At 43.9% G+C, this 19,473-nt stretch overlaps 1 non-coding gene across 1 annotated transcript; it reads left to right on the forward strand.

Annotated features, from left to right (window-relative positions):
- Positions 1 to 433: 433 nt before the first annotated feature.
- Positions 434 to 568, forward strand: LOC123461256. Its single transcript, XR_006637545.1, has one exon. It is a non-coding gene; the product is annotated as a small nucleolar RNA SNORA75 (small nucleolar RNA).
- The last annotated feature ends 18,905 nt before the right edge of the window (positions 569 to 19,473 follow it).

A 19,473-nucleotide genomic window follows, 5' to 3' on the forward strand; every position in this document is an offset into this window, starting at 1 on the left:
TCTGGAGTCCGTTTGCAGTGGCTGAAGGCACTGGCATGCCCATTATCTCTCTCTGCCTCTCTCTCTCTCTCTCTCTCTCTCTCTCTGACTCTTTTTCAAGTAATCCCAGCACTTTAATCCCAGCACTTGGGAGGCAGAGGTAGGAGGATCTCCATGAGTTCGAGGACACCCTGAAATTACATTGTAAATTCCAGGTCAGCCTGAGCTAGAGTGAAGCCCTACCTCAAAAAACAAAAATAATAATAATAACATTAAAACATAAATAATAATAATAAAATAAGATACCAGCCAGGTGTGGTGACATACGCCTTTAATCCCAGCAGAGATAAAATCACTGTGAGCTCAAGGTCACCCTGAGACTACATAGTGAATTCCAGATCAGCTTAGGCTAGCACGAAACCCTACCTCAAAAAATAATAGATAAAGAAACCAAATCTATTCTTTGAGTTCCTTTCTGTCAACTGGTGACAGTTTATGGATCTGCATGAGAAGGAAGGATTTTACAGAACTAGTATGACCTTACCTTCTGTTTACACAGAAGTACATTTGACTATTTTGTGAGACATTCTAAAGTCCAAGCTCCAACCAGCCAGAATTTCCCATAGGGTGTATCACTTGAATCTTTTCTGAACTGAGTAAGATTACTTTCTGTGGAATCACTAACATATGAAGGGTGATTGCTGTTTAGAATAGACTTGCTTTAAAATGAATGATAAAAAATAATAGGGCTGGAGAGATGACTTAGCGGTTAAGCATTTGCCTGTGAAGCTTAAGGACCCCTGTTCAAGGCTTGATTCCCCAGGACCCATGTTAGCCAGATGCACAAGGGGGAGCATGCATCTGGAGTTCGTTTGCAGTGGCTGGAGGCCCTGGCGTGCCCATTCCCTCTCCCTCTCTCCATCTGCCTCTTTCTCTCTCTGTTTGTTGCTCTCAAATAAATAAATAAAAATAAAAATAAAATAATAGTAGTAAAATACTGGATGTCAACCTGTGGCCTGCACACACACATGCATGATTACCCACACCCATATATGCACATGTACAAACACACATATACTCATACACACCACACATAAATACACATGCAAAAGAACTGGCTTACTTTATATAAGGCAACAGTCAACTCTAAACCAGGCATAGCCTGGGTTCATGAAATTATCTCTGATCTCTGTTATTTTAGAGATACTAGAATGAAAGTGCTACAAAATATATGACAGTTATCAGATTTGTAAGGCTTGATGTTGGAGAGGGTAGTCAGATCTTCAGATTACTGGAACAGAAAAAGACCTTCGACAGAATACAGTCAAAATTATATCTTATAGACATATATAGAGAATCCATTTAGGGGCAGTAGAAATGGCTTAGCTGTTAACACACTTGCCTGCAAGGCCAATGGACCCAGGTTCCATTCCCTAGGACCCATGTAGGCCAGATGCACAAGGTGGTGCATGAATCTGGAGTTCATTTGTAGTAGCTAGAAGCCCTGGTGTGCCATTCCCCCTCTCCACCTCTGTCTGTCTGCTTTTCTCTCTCACACACACACACACAAATAAATAAAGAAAAAGAAAATATATATATATAAAGAAAAATCCATTTAGGGCTGGACAGATGGCCCCAAGATTAAGGCACTTGTTTGCAAATCTTGATGGCCTGGGTTCTATTCCCCAGTACCTACATAAAGTCAAATGCATAAGCTTCTGGAGCTCATCTGAGCTGTAAAAAGCACTGACTCATTCTCTCTCTCTCTCTCTTCTCCTGTCCCTCCCTCCCTCTCTCCTTCTCCTTCTCCTTGCAAATAATTTTTTTAAGTTTTTTTTTTTTTTTTTTTTTTAAATTCCCCAGCACTTGGGATGCAGGGGTAGAAGGATTGCTGTGAGTTCGAGGCCAACCTGAGACTACATAGTAAATTTCAGGTATGCCTGGGCTAGAGTGAGACCCTACCTGGAAAACAAAACAAAACAAGAATCTATTGAACTAAGTGTGGTGATGCACATCTATAATGCCAGAATTAGAAAGTCAAGATAGGAAGTGTATTGTGTATTCAAGGCCAGCTTGGGGTACATAGGGAAGCCCTCAAAAAACAAAACAAAAAAAAAAAAAGAGGGGAAGCAATGCAGTGGTACTCATTTGTAATCTCAGCATTCAAGAATCAGGAAATGGAATCAGGAAGATCAAGAATTCAAGATTAACTTGGGCTACATAGTGAGTTGGAGGCCAGCCTGGGCCAGCCTAGGCTACAGAGTGAATTCCAGATCAGCCTGGGCTAGAGTGAGGCCCTGCCTTGAAATAACAAAGCAAACCAACAAAAACAAATTAAACAAGCAAAACCCATTGGATCATTTATTTCTCACCTGCTGCTGCTCATTCTGTGCATGGCCCATTCCAGAGGCTGCAGGGTGTGCAAAGAGGAGAGAACCTTCAATCCCTAGTAAAAGATGAACCCAGATGTAATTACTTGTAACACAGAATATCATGGAATGACTTTTCAAAGATACAAAACATTCATGTGAAAATTCATGTGCATTTGAAAACATCTAGAAAGATATATAACAAAATCAATAGCAGTCCTGAAAGGTGAGTTATAGCAATATTTTTTTCTTTTTAATATTGCACTGTCTAAATTTCACATAATGATGTTGAAAAGGGAGGAAGGGAGTTATTTCCTTAAAAAAAAAAAAAGAGGTTTATAGAATGAGCCCCCATTGAGGTTAAAGGTAGAAGAGTAACAAGGCTTCCTGAATGTCAGGATTGTGTGAAGGAGGTGTGCCTGAGCTGATGATCCCTAGGGTCTCCTAAGGGGTGGGGGAAGGGGATAGGAAGAAGAGAGAAAGCACAAGGTTTGTGGTAGAAGAAGCTGTTTGCTGGCTTCACGCAGCACAGCCCCAGCCCCCCACGTCTGTGTCTTCCCACCCCACTGTGTCTAGGAATGTTCTATCTGAACCCTGTGAAGTAGATGATAGTGTCTTGTGAGTGAGGCTGCTCACACTGTCTGGACAATACTGTATGGACTAAATACCTTCACATAGCAGCAAGTTCTCCCACAAAGGGACTCACCATGTTCCTCTCCATCTCTGCTTGGTCCCCATGCCCAGGGATAACCCATGAATCCAGCCCATCAGTCTCCTGTGCACCCCTAAGGCACACTTGTGCCTTGTACCCACGCTGCTACCCATACACCAATATCCTAACTGCTCCTCTGCACACCAGCTCCATCCCAACTTCATCCACTCCCAAAGTTACGTTACACCCCACATCACCACACAGGAAGATTCCCTGTACCCTGATTGCATTCCCAAGTGATAGGCACAGTCAGTAGTAACCATAGGTCTCTTCCCCCACCCCACACCCCTCATTCACATGCACAGCACTGAAGGCAAGTAGATGAGTAAATGCTAAGCCCCACTAAGCCCCTTCCAAGAGGAAGTGTGACATGCTCAGGAGGGTGCTAGAAGCCTGGCATTCCATAAAGCTGGCCACTTGAAATTTATTTGCACAACTGTGTATGGGAGAGTGTATACATACATGTGAGCGCCAGAGTCTCTTGCACTGAACACAATGCCCATTTCATCTTTACGTGGGTGGCTGGGGAATTAAATCATCTTTAACCACTGAGCCATCTCCCCATCTTGTTTTTTGTTTTGTTTTATGAGGTAGGGTCTCACTCTAGTTCAGGCTGACCTGGAATTCACTCTACAGTCTCAGGGTAGACTCGAACTCATCGTGATCCTACCTCTGCCTCCCAAGTGCTGGCATTAAAGGCATGTACCACCATGCCTGGCCCCATTTTTGTTGTTGTTGTTTGGTTTTGGTTTTGGTTTTTTGAAGTAGGCTTTTTTTTTTTTGAGGCACGATCTCACTCCAGCCCATACTAAGCTGGAGGCCTCAAGTTGACCTTGAACTCACTATGATCCTCCAACTGCAGCTTCTGAGTTCTGGAACTGATGGCATGTACCACCTCACCCAGCTAAAGCTGGCTATTTTTCAACATTATTTAGTTATGTGTATGTATGAATGTATATATATGTATGTATGGGTATGTGTGTGGATGTCTGTACCCCACATTATCTTTTTTTGTTTGTTTGTTTGTTTTTCAAGGTAGGGTTTCACTCTAGCCCAGGCTGACCTGGAATTCGCTAGGTAGTCTCAGGGTAGCCTTGAATTCACAGCGATCTCCCTACCCCTGCCTCCCAAGTGCTGGGATTAAAGGTGTGCGCCACCATGACTGGCTTTTTATTTTATAATTGATTAACTTTTTAAATATTTTATTTGTTTATTGGAGAGAGACAGAGAGAGGGAGAGAGAGAGAGAAGAGATGGAGGCAGGTAGAATGGGCATGTCAGGACCTCCAGCCACCACAAAGGAACTGGAGACATGCGCCACCTTGTGCATCTGGCTTACATGGAACCTGGACAATCAAACCTAGGTCCTTTGGTTTAGCAGGCAAGCGCCTTAACCACTAAGCCATTTTTCCAGCCCTTATTGATTTTTATATAAAGATTGCACACATAGATCCCTCTCCCCTGCCCCAGTTTTGCTGAGGTGGGGTTCACCTTCTTTTTAAAATATTTTTATTTATTTGTGGGAAGAGAGAGAATAGGCATACCAGGGTCTCTTGCCACTGCAAGTGAATTCCAGATGCATGTGCCACTTTGTGTATCTGACTTTACACTGGGCTGTCAGGCTTTGCAAGCAAGTGCCTCTAATCACTGGGCAATCTCTTCAGCCCCTGTGTCTCACCTGCTTTGAGACAGGGTCTTTTACCATTGCAAATAAGTCTGGTTGACAATTGCCTTTACGTGGTATGGGGAGTGAAGCCAGGCTTTGCAGGTCAGCTCCTTTATCCTCTGAGCCATCTCCCCAGCCCAAAAGCTTTTTTTCTTGAGGTAGGGTCTTGCTCTAACCCAGGCTGTTCTGGAACTCTCTCTCTCTTTCTGTGTGTGTTTAGTCCTAGACTGGCCTACAGTTTATAATGACCTTCCCACCTCTGCCTCCCAAGTGCTGGAATTAAAGTGTGCACCACCACACCTGCCTTTTTAAATTTTTTATTGACAACTTTCATAAATATAGACAAGGTACCATGATTATCATGTCCTTCCAAGATTCCCCTTTTCCCCTTCCCAAGCCCTCCTCCACTAAATCCCTTCTTTCCAACTAGTGTCTCTCCCATTTTTTCTATTTTGATGCTATCATTTTTTGTTTGTTTTTTCATTTTTATTTTATTTTACTATTTTTTTATTAACAACTTCCATGATTAAAAAAATACCCCATGGTAATACCCTTCCTCCCCCCCACTTACCCCTTTGAAACTCCACGCTCCATCATACCCCCTCCCCATCTCAATCAGTCTCTCTTTTACTTTTGATGTCATGATCTTTTCCTCCTCTTATGATAGTCTTATGCAGGTAGTGTTAGGCACTGTGAGGCCATGGGTATCCAGGCCATTTTGTGTCTGAAGGGAGCACATTGTAAGGAGCCCTACCCTTCCTTTGGCTCTTACATTCTTTGCACCACCTCTTCCACATTAGACCCTGAGCCTTGGAAGGTGTGATAGAGATATTGCAGTACTGAGCAATGCAGTCATTTCTTTCCATCACCATGATACCTTCTGAGTCGTTCCAAGGTCACTGCCATCTGAAAAGGATGCTATCTTTTTTTTTTTTTTTTTTTTCCTATTATTCAGGTCTTGAGTAGGTAGCATCAGCTTCTGTGGTCATGTATATTAAGGCCACGTCACATCTGGATGACAGCATTGTCAGCAGTCCTCCCCTTCATTTGGCTCTTACATTCTTTCTGCCACCACTTCTACAATGGCCCCTGAGTTCTGAAGGGTATGATAGAGATTATGTCACTTACTGATGAACATTTCACTGTCACTTTTTCTCAGCAGTTTAGCCATTTTTTTTTTTGTCACCCAAGTGGTCACTGAAATTAATATATACATTGAAGTAGTTCTTTCTGCTTTTTTGCCAGTGTTTTTAGTGGGCTAAGGGTGGAAGTAGGGTTTCACTCTAGCCCAGGCTGACCATGAACTCACTCACTGTGATCCTCCTGCCTCAGCCTCTGGAGTGCTGGAATTAAAGGTGTGCACCACCACACCCAGCCAACCAGACTATTTTTAATCTAAAGAAATCCAAATGTAATTTTATTTAGACTTCTACAGCATTCTTTGATCCTGCAAGGGGTGTCATTTCATCAGCAAGTGGGGAGCAGAGTAGGCTGGGTGCTTCACACCTCTGGAGAGACTGTGCTGAGCTCCATTAAGACACATTAAGTGGTTGACTATGGGGCCTATTCTCCACCCGCAGGGGAGTCCTCTGCATCTTAAAGATCCCCTAAACAAACTCTCATCCCCAAACTCTGTTTTTGTCCTCTCTTTAATAAGATGCATACCATTAACATGACAGTTCCGATCCACATCAGGAGGGCATAGGAGTGGAGATGCTCTTCCTTTCGGTACTGCAGAACATGCTCAAATAAAGATGCTCAGCATTTACAAGCAGTTGTATTTAAGTTAACTGGTTCCCCTGAGTTAAGTATATGTAAATAACCTGTTAAAGGCTCCTGAAAGGTCTATTTCACTTTCCATCCTGTTCCTTTTGTGAAGGAATACATCTTCAAATCAAAGAGGCCCATTTCTTCACCACCCCCTAACCCCAGCAAGCATATGCCCAGGTGGTCTCACCCTGCCAAGACCAAGGACAGGCACTACAAATACGTAGTGACCCCCAAGGAATAAATATGCTCACAGCAGTATTACCCTAGAGAACAAAGTTTCTCAAACCCATGTCCAGGTGCCTGAACTTGACAGTTTCTCTGAAGAAATGGAGCTCAGCATCCCCCACAACCTGGGGAAAGGTTTTATTCCACGTGCTTCCCAGACTTCCCCCAAATTTCTTCAGATCGCTCACCACCAGGGATTGCTACATTTGACAACTTAGTTCTGTTTGGCTCCTTGTAAAGCCCTCAAGAACCGAAAACACTGGACAGAAACCAAGTGTGGTCATGCATGCCTATCATGCCAAAGTTCTGGACATGGAGGATGGCCATCCATTCAAGGTCAGCCTAGTCTACATAGTCAGTATGGGGCCAGCCAGGGCTATATAGAAAGACCCTGTGTCAAGACAAAGGAGGGGCTGGAGAGATGGCTTAGCAGTTAAGGCGTTTGCCTGCAAAGCCAAAGGATCCTGGTTGGATTCTCCAGGGCCCACGTAAGCCAGATGCACAAGGGGGCGCATGCGTCTGGAGTTCGTTTGCAGTGGCTGAAGTTCCCTGGCCCACCCATTCTCTCTCTCTCTCCCAACCCCCTCTCAAATAAATAAATAAAATTAAAAGAAAAAGACAAAGGAGAAGGTGAAGAAGTAGTAGCAGGAGGCTACTCTTACTAGCATTGCTACTTAGAAAAAAAAAAAAAAAAAAAACAGAGAAAACTGGGCAATTTATGGTGACCTGCCCCTCAATGTAAAAGCAAGGAACGTCCTTGAGCCTACCCTTGCAGTCTTCACTTTCCTAGAGAAAAGGGTCTGGCTTCTGCTTATCTCTGGCTGCCTAAAGGAGTTCCCTAGACCTGTTTTTCCATAAACAACCTGAGTGTCCCTAGGAAGGAGTTCCCCTTTCCTGGAATTAAGATTCTTGGGAGGATTAAATCTGATTCTGGCATTATGGCTGGTTAAGCTCCGACCCCAAAACTTGGAGTCAGGGCTGGTTAGCTCAGACCCCATTCGGATATAAATGACACCAATTTGAGTCTCTAGGTGGTCTTTTCCCTCTCCTGCCTTCTCATGGGCTCCTAGGAACCTTTCATAATCTCTCCTCCTTCCTTCTCAATCTAGTAAATTTTCTCTAAACTTTATCCTCTGGTCTGAGGATTTCAATTCTTTGAATTTCATAAGTCAAGAAGTCAGGGACACCCCAAAATTCTTGTATCATACTGTGCAGAGGAACCTATGTCATATGGGTGCATTGGTGTATACTGGTGCATTGGCAAGGAACCCCAGGATTCTGGTTCAGGGGGAATATTAGTCCTGGCATTTGTACTGGACCTGCCATCTTCACACTCCACTGTTTCCTGAAAAGGAATAGAGATTTCCCTTCTTCAGCAGTCCCTGGTTGGTTTTCCAGATCTCAAAGCCACAGACTGCAGTACCACGTCTACAATCATTCCTATCTCTCTCTCCAGTCCCTTGCATGGCTCAGTGCTGGTTACCTCTTGGAGGTCCTTGCAATAAGAGTTTTAGCCTGGGTCTCTAGGCCTACCATAAGAGGACTTGCAAGGCTGAAAATACTGCAGGGTGAAAAAGCAAACACTGGAGAGAGGGAAGAATAGGAGCCTTTCTTCTAATCTGTGACAGACTGAATGTTTCCCAAGACCCAGGACCTTCAGTTTGAAAACTAGAACCAGTCAGTCACCTTAAAGAAGGGAAAAAAACAAAAACAAAAAAACCCTACAATCCCATGAAGGACCTTTCCCCCTCAAACAAAACACTGACTGTCAGGGAACATCTAAGCATTTTATGATGTTTTCCACTCCACTTAGCGAGCCTTCAGCAGACCATCCAGTGAAGCCAGGGCTTATTTTGAATTTAGCTAAATACTATTTCTTTTCTTCAACTTGTTGCTGTGTGGCTCACCACAGTAAGAAAATGTCCTTCCTGGCTGCCCACCGAACCAGCAGAAGGCTGTGGTAGCCTCCACTCAGTCAGCCGAGGACCCTGAAGGCTCCAGGGTCACACTGACATGCGCATATTTACTTCCCTGCAGGATTACTAAGGATTACCAACACTCTGCTTGGGAAATCACCTCCCAAAAGTGTCAAATAAAATGTATTCACAGCCAGGCATGGTGGTGCATGCCTTTAATTCCATTTCTAGGGAGGCAGAGATAGGAGGAGCACTGTGAATTTGAGGCCACCCTGAGACTACATAGTGAATTCCAGGTAAACCTGGGCTAGAGCAAGACCCTACCTGGGCGGTGGGAGGGAGGGGTGGGAAGGGAGGGAATTCACAATTGTTTCATTTCCTTATTTATCTATTTATTTATTTTGGTTTTTCAAGGTAGGGTCTTGCTCTAGTCCAGGCTGACCTGGAATTCACTATGTAGTCTCAGGGTGGCCTCAAACTCATTGAGATCCTCCTACCTCTGCCTCCCAAGTGCTGGAATTAAAGGTGTGCACCACCATACCCAACTCTTATTTATCTTTTTTTTTCTTAAATATTTTTATTTATTTGAGAGAGAGAGAGAAAGAGGCAGATAGAGAGAGAATGGGCACATCAGAACCTCTAGCCACTGCAAACGAATTCCAGATGCATGCACCAGCTTGTGATCTGGCTTACATGGGTGCTGGGGAATTGAGCCTGGGTCCTTAGGCTTTGCAGGCCAAGTCATCTCCCCAGCCCATCTATTTGTTTATTTTGGGTAGGGTTTCTTTCTATTTCAGACTGACCTGAATCTCACTCCATACCCCAGGTTTGCCTCAATCTCACAGCAGCCTCCTGAGTGCTGGGATTATAGGTGTGAGCCATTATACACAACCTCTTATTCATTATTTTTTTTTAATATTCCTATTTATTTATTTGGAGAAAGACTGAGAAAGGAGATGACTGGGCCTCTTGCTACTGTAAACAAACTCAGATAATGTGCCACTTTGTGGATCTGGCTTTACGTGGGTACTGGGGAATTAAACCTGGACTACCAGGATTTCCAAGCAAGTGTCTTTAGCCACTGAGCCATCTCTCCTAAATTCATTATTTTTATTTTATTTTTATTTTTTTTTGTTTTCTCAAGGTAGGGTCTTGCTCTAACCGAGACTGATCTGGATTTCACTATGTAGGTTCGGGCAGATCTTGAACTCACAGTGGTCCTACCTCTTCCTCCTGAGTGCTGGGATTAAAGGCATGTGCCACTATGCCCAGCTAAATTCATGATTTTAACAAGACTTTCAGAAAACAATTTCTAGCAGCAAGACCGCATTCCTTCATGAGAGTTTATAAATATTAGGTCAGAAATTCAGAAGAAAGGCCAATTCAATCTGGGAAAGGCTTTTCTTTCTTGTTTTGAGACAGGATCTTCCTTTGTAGTCCTGGCTGGCATAGAACTTGTTATATAGACCAGTTTGGCCTGGAATTTGTAGCAATCCTTCTGAGTGCTGAGATGATAGGTATGTACCAGCACACCAGGTAGGAAAGATTTATCATCAAACTCAAATGCAGTTAAAAACAATTATAAGAGTAAACTTGCATTGGAACCTGCCTTCCTTCCTAGAAAAAAAAAAAAAAAGTCCCTCGAGGCTGGGGAGATGGCTCGGTGGATCAAGCAGGTATAGCACACCCCTGAGTACTTGAGTTTGGGTCCCCCGACCCCACATAAAATCCCAAAGCTTGGGTAGACTTTTGTAATCCTAGCAGATTTACAATAAAATGGGAAATGGAGACAGGGGAATTTCCCGGCAGTGAAGAGACACGCTGCTGCACATGAAGTGGGAGGTGAGGATGCACTTGAAAGTTGTCCCCTGTCGTCCACACCTGCCATGGTATGCACCAAATGCACCCTGCCCCAACACTACCACCAAATAAAATAAATAAATATATAAACTTTTTTCAGATGTGCTTAAATATAGCTCCAACCATTTCAAATCTCTAGGCTCAGTTTAAATTCCCTATTCTTTCTGGCTTTATGCCAAAGAAAAGTGGCTAACCCAGCCCAAACAAAAAAACTCAAGGTGTTAGATGTCTGTTACCATATTCTGTTTTCATCTGAATAACCAAATTAAACACTGGATTAATCATACTTTTCTCTAGTTCCAGATGAGACAAGCCTGTTTAGCCCAGCTCTTTTGTACAAGTTGTGTCTCTGACTGGCTTTGAATAGTGAGCCAAGTCTTTTCCTTAGTAATCATTATTAGATCAACAGTGAACAACTGCTCTGAGCAAAGCCCTGTTGCAGGTCCTGTGGAGCCAGTGGAGGTATGTCTAGTGTGAGGAAAGGAGCTTGCTGCCTGGGGAAACCCACTTAGGGGGGAACTCAGAAAGCAGTGAGGTGGGAGGAACTCACTGGACAAGGGGGCTGATATGGCAATGTGGACAATAATTGCTCATCAGTTTGCAATGCCTATCACCTCGCTCGTGCTTTATGCCATCTGGTCCCTCTAAGAACCTTGGGAGGCAGTGCTGCTCCTTGTTTTCTTTATTATTTTTCTCTTTAGTTTGAGATATATTTATTAATTTACCTATTTATTTATTTGCAAGCAGAGAGAGAGAGAATTAAAAGGAGAGGGACAATAGGCACACCAGGACCTCCAACAATTGCAAACAAACTCTAGATGCATGCGCCATTCCGTGCATCTGACTTTACACGGGTACTGGGGAATCGAACACGGGTAATTAGATGTTACAAGCAAGTACCTTAACCACTAGGCAACCTCTCCAGCCCATATTTATTTAGTTTTTGAAACAGGATCTCATGTAGCCCAGACTGGCCTTGAACCCCACCTCTCTTATTACTTTAGAGTTGAAGACACTGAGATTCAGAGGGAAGTAACTAAGCCTTGGCCTTGAAATTGGTGAACTGCATAGCATAGCCCAGATAGCTTCCCAAGGCTTCCAACCCAGCAAGCTACGTTCTCTAGCACTGCAGGCACCTGGTACTGATCCTGGAGGTTCCAGTCATCCCTAAGGATCAATGACTCTTGAGCCTCAAAGCTGCTAGGGGGCCTCAGAGCTCACTCTGTAGTTCCAGGCTGGCTTCAAACTCACATAGATCCTCTCACCTCTCCTTCCAAAAGCTGGGATTAAAAGTGTGTGCCACCACACCTCATTCCTAACCTTTTATTTTAAAGGTCTCATCTGTATGTGACTAGGGCAAAAGACCTAAAAAAAAAAAAAAAAAAGCTTCTGGGAAGATAGCTCAGCACTTCAAAGTTAAAGCCTGGAAGTGTAACACCTATAATCCCAGTATTTGGGAATCTGGGGCAGGAGAATTATCATGAGTTTGAGGCCCACCTGAGCTACAGAGTAGGTTCCAGGTCAGCCTGGGTTACAATGAGACACTACCTCAATCCCTCTACCCTGCCCCCCCCCCCAATTTACCTGTAGAGCAAACTCACAAGCCTGACCTCAAAAAGAACTTTGCAGTCTTGTTCCTCAAAAAAAAAAAAAAAAAGTCTCACGGAATCTGAAAACCGGTGCCTTGGAAACAAATGAATGTGAGCTTTGAAGCCTATTTTAAGACAAAGCTGGAGCCTGGGAATCTGAGTGCTGCCGAACATCTATGCCTTCTACAGTGGTTTATTAGTTTTCCCAACTTGTAAAGGAAATCTCTTCATAGGCCACTGACCAGGGCTACCTGATCTCTTTTGATATTGACAGATCATGCTACCAGACATCCATCCTGAAACCTCTGACCAGAGGTAACAGAGTCTTTTTATGGTGGAAGCACTCAGAGCCCTGGGGACAATGCACTTGTGGGGAACACACACAGCCCACTGGGCAAGGCTAAATGCAGGTTATTGGCAGCACCGTGTGTGCTGAGCAGGCAGCACAAAATCTGTGTCAGTTTTGGGGGGGATCTTTTGAGAAATCCGGGGAACAAGTGAATTCCATAAAGCTTCATTGAATTTTATGTACTTTTTTTCTTTGCCTTCAGTAGTAAATATAGACCTACGGCTTCATGCATACTAGGCAGGTGTTTTACACTCCCTTGTTTTCCTTTTGTATTTTGAGACAAAGTCTTACTACATTGTCCAGGCTAGCCTTGAACTCTGTATCCCAAGCTGTTGTTGACCTTGCCATCCTCCTGCTTCAGCCTCCCAAGTAGCGGGGATTACAGGCCTGAGCCACCAAGCTCAGCTCTTTTGTGTTTTCTTACATTGTGTCTTCGGCTCCTTTCCTCCAGCTGAGCAACAAAGAAGGAAGAAGTACTGTTTCCACCTGATGAAAAGATGCTAAGAACCTAGGGGACACAGCCTGGCCAGTGAGCACAGCTGGGCGCTTACAAAGATTTCTCGCTCCTGATTGCGCAGTGTCTTCATCAGTGAGTGGGCTGGCAAGATGTTCTCAGCCACTGAAGGTACCTGCTTGCAAAAGCCCACCAGCTTGTGATTTCATTCCCAAGCTGCCAAGCACACTGGATACAAGACGTGGCATCATGGGCTGGAGAGGTGGCTCAGCAGTTAAGGCACTTGCCTGCAAAGCCTGATGGCTGGGCTTCAATTCCTCAGTACTCAAGTAAAGCCAGATACACAAAGTGACACATATATCTGGAGTTTGTAGTGGCAAGAGGCCCTGGTATGCCCCCCCCCTCTTCTTGCAAATAAATAAAATATTTAAAATATTTTATTTTTATTTATTTATCCATTTGCAAAAGAGAGAGAATGAACGTGCCAAGGCCTCCAGCCACTGCAAACAAACTCCAGATGTATAAGACACCTTGAGCATCCAGCTTACATGGGTACTGGGGAATCAAACCTAGGCCCTTTGGCTTTGCAGGCAAGCACCTTAACCACTAAGCCATCTCTCTAGCCCAAATAAAAATATTTTTAAAAAGAGTTGGGTTGGGCCATGTGGTGCAAACCTTTAATCCCAATACTCAGGAGGCTGAGGCAATAGGATCACTGAATTTGAGGCCACCCTGGGACTACATAGTGAATTCCAGGTCAGCCTGGGCTAGAACAAGACCCTACCTTGAAAAACAAAACAAAACAAAGCAAAACAAAAAAGTTGATGGGAAACATTTACCGATGTCCAAAGAAAGAGGATGGAGAACCTGAGCCCTAAGTTCTAGTGGTTGAGCAGTCCAGCAATGCCTGTCCTGAGCTTTCCTCCTCTGGTCCTCCCCAGCTCCAGGGACCAGGGTGACCTGCCCTGGCCTATCACTGACATCCTCCTGTGTGGCATCTCTGAGTCCCTGTATCCTATTCCACTTATGTTTCATGGCATCACCACCATTGGTGCCATTTACTTGCTTATTATGTTTAATTGAGTCATTCTTTGGTTATAAACTACAAAAAAAGCAAGGACTATGGAGATGGAGAAGGCTCAATGGTTAAAGGCACTTGCTTGCAAAGCCTGCTGGCCTGGGTTCAATTCCCCAGAACCTACATAAAGCCAGATGTAAAGCAGTGAATGCATCTGATATTCCTGTACAGCAGCAAGAGACCTGATGCTCCCATACACATGCACACTTTCTCCCTCTCTCTCTCTCTCTCTCTCTCTCTCTCTCTCTCTCTCTCTCTCTCTCTCTCACACACACACACACACACACACACAAATAAATAATAATAATAAAGAGCTGGAGGGATGGCTGAGTAGATAATGATGCTTGCTTGCAAGGCCTGACAGCCTCGGTTCCATTCCCAGTACACACAGAAAGCCAAATGCACAAAGTGGAACATTCATCGGGAGTTCATTTGCAGTGGCAGGAGGCCCTGGCACGCCCTTACTCTCTCTCTCTCTCTGTCTGCCTTTTTTTCTGTCATCTGTCTGTCTCTCTTTCTCAAATAAATAAATAAAAATATTTAAAAACAAAGAAGCTGGGCATGGTGGTGCATGCCTTTAATCAGCACTCAGGAGGCAGAGGTGGGCTGTTCATCAGCCTGAGACTACATAGTGAATTCCAGGTCAGGCAGGGCTAGAGTGAGAGCTTACCTTGAAAACTCCCCCAAAATAAATAAATAAATAAGTAGAAAGCAAGGAATTGGGACCGTTTTGTCTTTTTTAAATTAGTTTTTTAACTTTTTATTGATAATTTCCACAGATATAGAAAACATACCATGATCAGAATCCCCTACTACACCCTTGCTTTTTCCCCACCCTCATTCCTCCTTCACTAATCCCTTCTTTCCAACTAGCCTCTCTTCTATTTTAATGTCATCATTTTTCCTCCTATTATGCAGGTCTTGTGTAGGTAGCATCAGCCACTATGAGGTGATGAATATTAAGACCACTTTGTGTGTAGAAGACAGTATTGTAAGCACTCTTCTCCTTTCTTTGTCTCATATTCTTTTTTTTTTCTCAATTTTTATTAACATTTTCATGATTATAAAAAGTATCTCATGGTAATACCCTCCATCCCCTCCCACTTTTCCTTTTGAAATTCCATTCTCCATCATATCCCCTCCCCATCTCAATCAGTCTCTCTTTTATTTTTTTTTCTCTTTTATTTTTGATGTCATGGTATTTTCCTCCTCTTATGATGGTCTTGTGTAGGTAGTGTCAGGCACTATGAGGTCATAGATATCCAGGACATTTTATGTCTGGAGGGAGCACGTTGTAAGGAGTTCTGCCCTTCCTTTGGCTCTTACATTCTTTCTGCCACCTCTTCCGCATTAGACCCTGAGCCTTGGAAGGTGTGATCAGATGTTACTCAGTACTCTAGTCACTTCTTTCAAGCACTATGATACCTTCTGAGTCATCCCAAAGTCACTGCCATCTGAAAAGAGAAGATTCTCTACCCCAAGTGAAAGTAGCATTAATATAGGGGTATAAATATTAAGAGAAGTGCTTACTGGGCAGTTTGATAAGCATAATATATACATTTTTCCAGACATCAGCAGATGTTACATCCCTAGGGCTCATGACTACCCCTGTTTTATTTATATTCTTTTTTTTTTAATTTAATTATTTGCAAGCAGAGAAGAAAGACAAAAAGAGTGCGAGAGAGATAGAATGGGCATGCCAGGGCTTCCAGCCACTGCAAACAAATTCCATATGCATGGGCCGCTTTGTGCATCTAGTTTTACATGGGCGTTGGGAATTGAACCTGAATTGTTAGGAGTCATCTCTCCAGTCCATCTTACATTCTTTCTGCCACCTCTTCTCCAATGGTTCCTAAGCCTTGGAGGGTGTGACAGAGATGTCTCACTTAGTGTAAACACTCCACAATCACTTCTCAGCACTTTGGCCATTTAAAAAACTTTTTTGTTTGTTTGTTTTTTTATTTTTCAGTGTAGGGTCATCACGCCATGCCAGGCAGCTTCTGTCTTTTTTTTTTTTTTTTTTTGCAAGCAGAGAAAAGAGAGACAGATAGAGAGAAAATGGGCCCCTTGTGTATCTGGCTTACGTGGGTCCTGGGGAATCAAACCTGGGTCCTTTGGCTTAGCAGGCAAACACCTTAACTTTGGCCATTTTTTGAGTCACCCCAGTGGTCACCACCATCTTAAAACAGAGTTTCTCTAACCAAAAGTCAGTATAGCATTAATATATTGACATAAACATAAGTGTTTAAAGAACAGTTTGGTAGGTATAATATATGCATTTAGCCAGACAACAGTAGTAGTTTCCTCTCTGGGGCTCATGACCTCCCCAGCTATAGGTTTTTGATTAGATCTTCATTTTTTTTTTTTTTATTAGATCTTCAGTACCAAGCAAAAATTTCTTTCTGTGGAGTGGGCCTCAAGTCCAATCAGAGAGCAGTTGGTTCCCCCGTAACAGAAATGCCACCATTGCACCAGTTGGTACATTTGGCCCAGCTGGCTAGCTGTAAAGCTTGCAGGGTCTGCTGCTGGTTAAGACCATTGATGACTGTGAAGAGCTCATTTCAGCATCCTGACAGCTAGTCAACAGGAAGGAGGCTTCCAACTCAGCTCCAGCTTGATTTCTCAGTGACCTGCAGCCCAAGCATGTGTGTCTTATCATCTAGTTCTGGTGGGCAATCAAGAGCTTTGGCACTAGCTTATCTGCAATGTTTTGGGGGCATCAGGGGTCTCCCTGGCTAACAACTCATTGGAAGGTATCCTACCTCTGGCATTAAATCTTTAAGAATATTATTTTTATCTTTATTTGAAATTAGAGGGAGGAGAGAGAGAGAGAGAATGAGAGAGCATGCCAGGGCCAGTTGCAGCTGTTAAATGAACTGCAAATGAATATACCACTTTGTGCACCAGGCTTGACACTGGTACTGAGATATCAAACCTCAGTTGGCAGGTCTTGCATTGCAGAGCCTTTAACCATTGAGCCATCTCTCTAGGCCATTTTGTCCCCAATGTTAACTGATGTCCCATAAGCACCCACAATTGTACCTGGCACATGTTTCTCCTAAGTAACATGCTGAGGGGAGATAAGCAGAGACTGCTCATTAGCTGACTAGCAAAGCTTCCTTTGAAATGGTAGATTTGCTTTTTCTAAACCTAACACCTCTAATTTTAAAAGCAACTCAATTTCAAATTTTCACAACGTTGTTACTGAAGGGATAAGTAAAACTCAAATGCAGACAGCTCAACTTGTTTACCTATAAGGTGGCATTATGCCCAGTTGGTCAACAGTCTTGAATGATGTAAGACTCAGATATACTAAAGCCAAGTGAACATCCTGCGCTTCCCCAGGTTGGAGGTCCATGCAGTCGCTGTTGCTGTCTCTGTAAGAGCAGACAACCTATGGTCAGAGACCAACTTCTTAGCATCTCCAGGCCTGCAGGAGACCAGCAAACCAAGGCAGAGAGCCAGCTTCCTCCAGCCAAAAGTCCCAGACGTGGAACTCCTCATGAGCTTCCACTGAACACCTCAGCCCAGCCCGTCCTGGCTCCCCTCCCTGCCTGCTGTCCAAGCCCCAGCTTAACTCCCTTCCACACCACGAGCTTCCTGAAGAAAAGCATCCATGGGCATTTCCCTCCACTTCCCAGGGCTTTATAAGAAGCCAGGCCTGGATATTCATTAACATCTATGGACATGCTTTCCTATTGGTCATTAGCCAGAAAGCTTGTAAACCAGGCTTGGCAAGAAGAGGAGCAGGAAGTGGAAATCTGCTGCCTGCCTCCTTCTCCCTCACCCATTCATTCAACCAGGTCTGCTAAGCCCCTGTCATCTGTCAGCCACTGGGCCAGGGTTCATAACCAAGAGGAAAATGAGATTGCATGCATACCCCATACCTGCTTTGCCAGAATGCCTGCAGTTGAGGGAATGTTGGGAGGCTCTTCTTTCTCCCAAGCAAGTATGCAGAGACCAAGAGCTGAGAAGACAGATAGCTGAAAAAGGTCCTTCTGGAGGTGGGAGGCTGTTGGCTAAGTCTTCCTGAAGGAGGTAACATTGAGTAGGCAGTTCAAGGTTGAGAAGGATTTTAATCAAAAGAAACTAGATTACCCAGGGGGCAACATGAGAAACAAAATCAGGCTTGAGAAAAACCAACTGAGTCTGACAGGGCAGGAAAAAAGCGCATATTCAGGGGTTGTGGGTCACAGAGTTGGCAAGCCATAGTGAGGCTATTACCATGCCTATACATATTGGGGCACTAGGGAAATCTTTAGGAGGCAGATATTTAGATCAACATGGAAGCAGTGGTGATAGAGTTCAATCAGTATAGTGCTGGCCTAGCATGAATGAAGCCATGTTTGATCGCCAATACCACAAAAAATTGAGTGTGGTAGTGCTGCCCTGTAATCCCATCCCTAGGGAAGTGGAGACAGTTGGGTCAGAAGTCGAGGGTCATCCTTGGCTAGATAGAAAAGGCAGCCTTGAAAAGCATGATGCTACAGTGGGATCCTGGAGTTGTCCAGCACTGTGACCAGAGCACTGGAGAGACCATAAGATGACCCCAACACTAGTCCTAGGTGCTGCCACTCAGTCCAGGGCTGTTCCTCCTCATCAGTGAAATGAATGATTCAGCATCTACACCCCACCTAAGCTTTCTGACTTATTTATCTCACCAGATAGTTTCTCAGTCTCCATGTTGTGAAGAGGTTCTTGTGTTATTGAAGCAACTGGTTCAATTTTTTTGTCAATACAATTACTGCATAGATAATTGCAAAGCTAAATCCCTAACAGTTTCCCTCAGCCGGGTCAGGAAGGCAAATATGTGTTTTCACATTTTTAATAATGCCTAGTTATGATTCACTTACTGCAGAAGGACATTATTATGTGACATAAAGATAATAGGAAAATAGTTTCAATGAAAAATAAGAGGTCAGCTGGGTGTGGTGGTGTACACCTTTAATCCCAGCACTGGGGAGGCAGAGGTAGGAGGATCACCGTGAGTTCAAGGCCACCCACCCTGAGACTACATAGTAAATTCCAGGTCAGCCTGAGCTAGAGTGAGACCTTACCTCAAAAAAGCAAACAAAAAGAAAAATAAGAACTCATAAAAATGTAGAACCTGGCACCAGAGATGCAAAAAAGGAGAGAATTTGGCTCTGAGCTTCCTGGCAGCCAGAGCAAAAGCAGAACATGTTAGGAATTAGCCCAGCTGGGCGTGGTGGCCCATGCTTTTAATCCCAGCAGCAGCAGAGGTAGGAAAATCACTGAGAATTTAGAGGCTACCCTAATACTACATAAGTGAATTCCAGGTCAGCTAGTTGAACGATCTCTCTTCTCGAGGTATGGTCTCAGTCTAGTTCAGGCTGACCTGGAACTCACTGTGTAGTCTCAGGGTGGCCTCAAACTCACAACTATCCTCCTACCTCTGCCTCCCAAGTGCTGGGATTAAAGGTGTGCACTGCCACACCCGGCCCGCCCTCTGTTCTCTTACATGCTAGTGTCCTGTTTCACCTGACACA

The sequence above is a fragment of the Jaculus jaculus genome, chromosome 5 (genome assembly GCF_020740685.1).
Source record: "Jaculus jaculus isolate mJacJac1 chromosome 5, mJacJac1.mat.Y.cur, whole genome shotgun sequence".
Classification (NCBI taxonomy): domain Eukaryota; kingdom Metazoa; phylum Chordata; class Mammalia; order Rodentia; family Dipodidae; genus Jaculus; species Jaculus jaculus.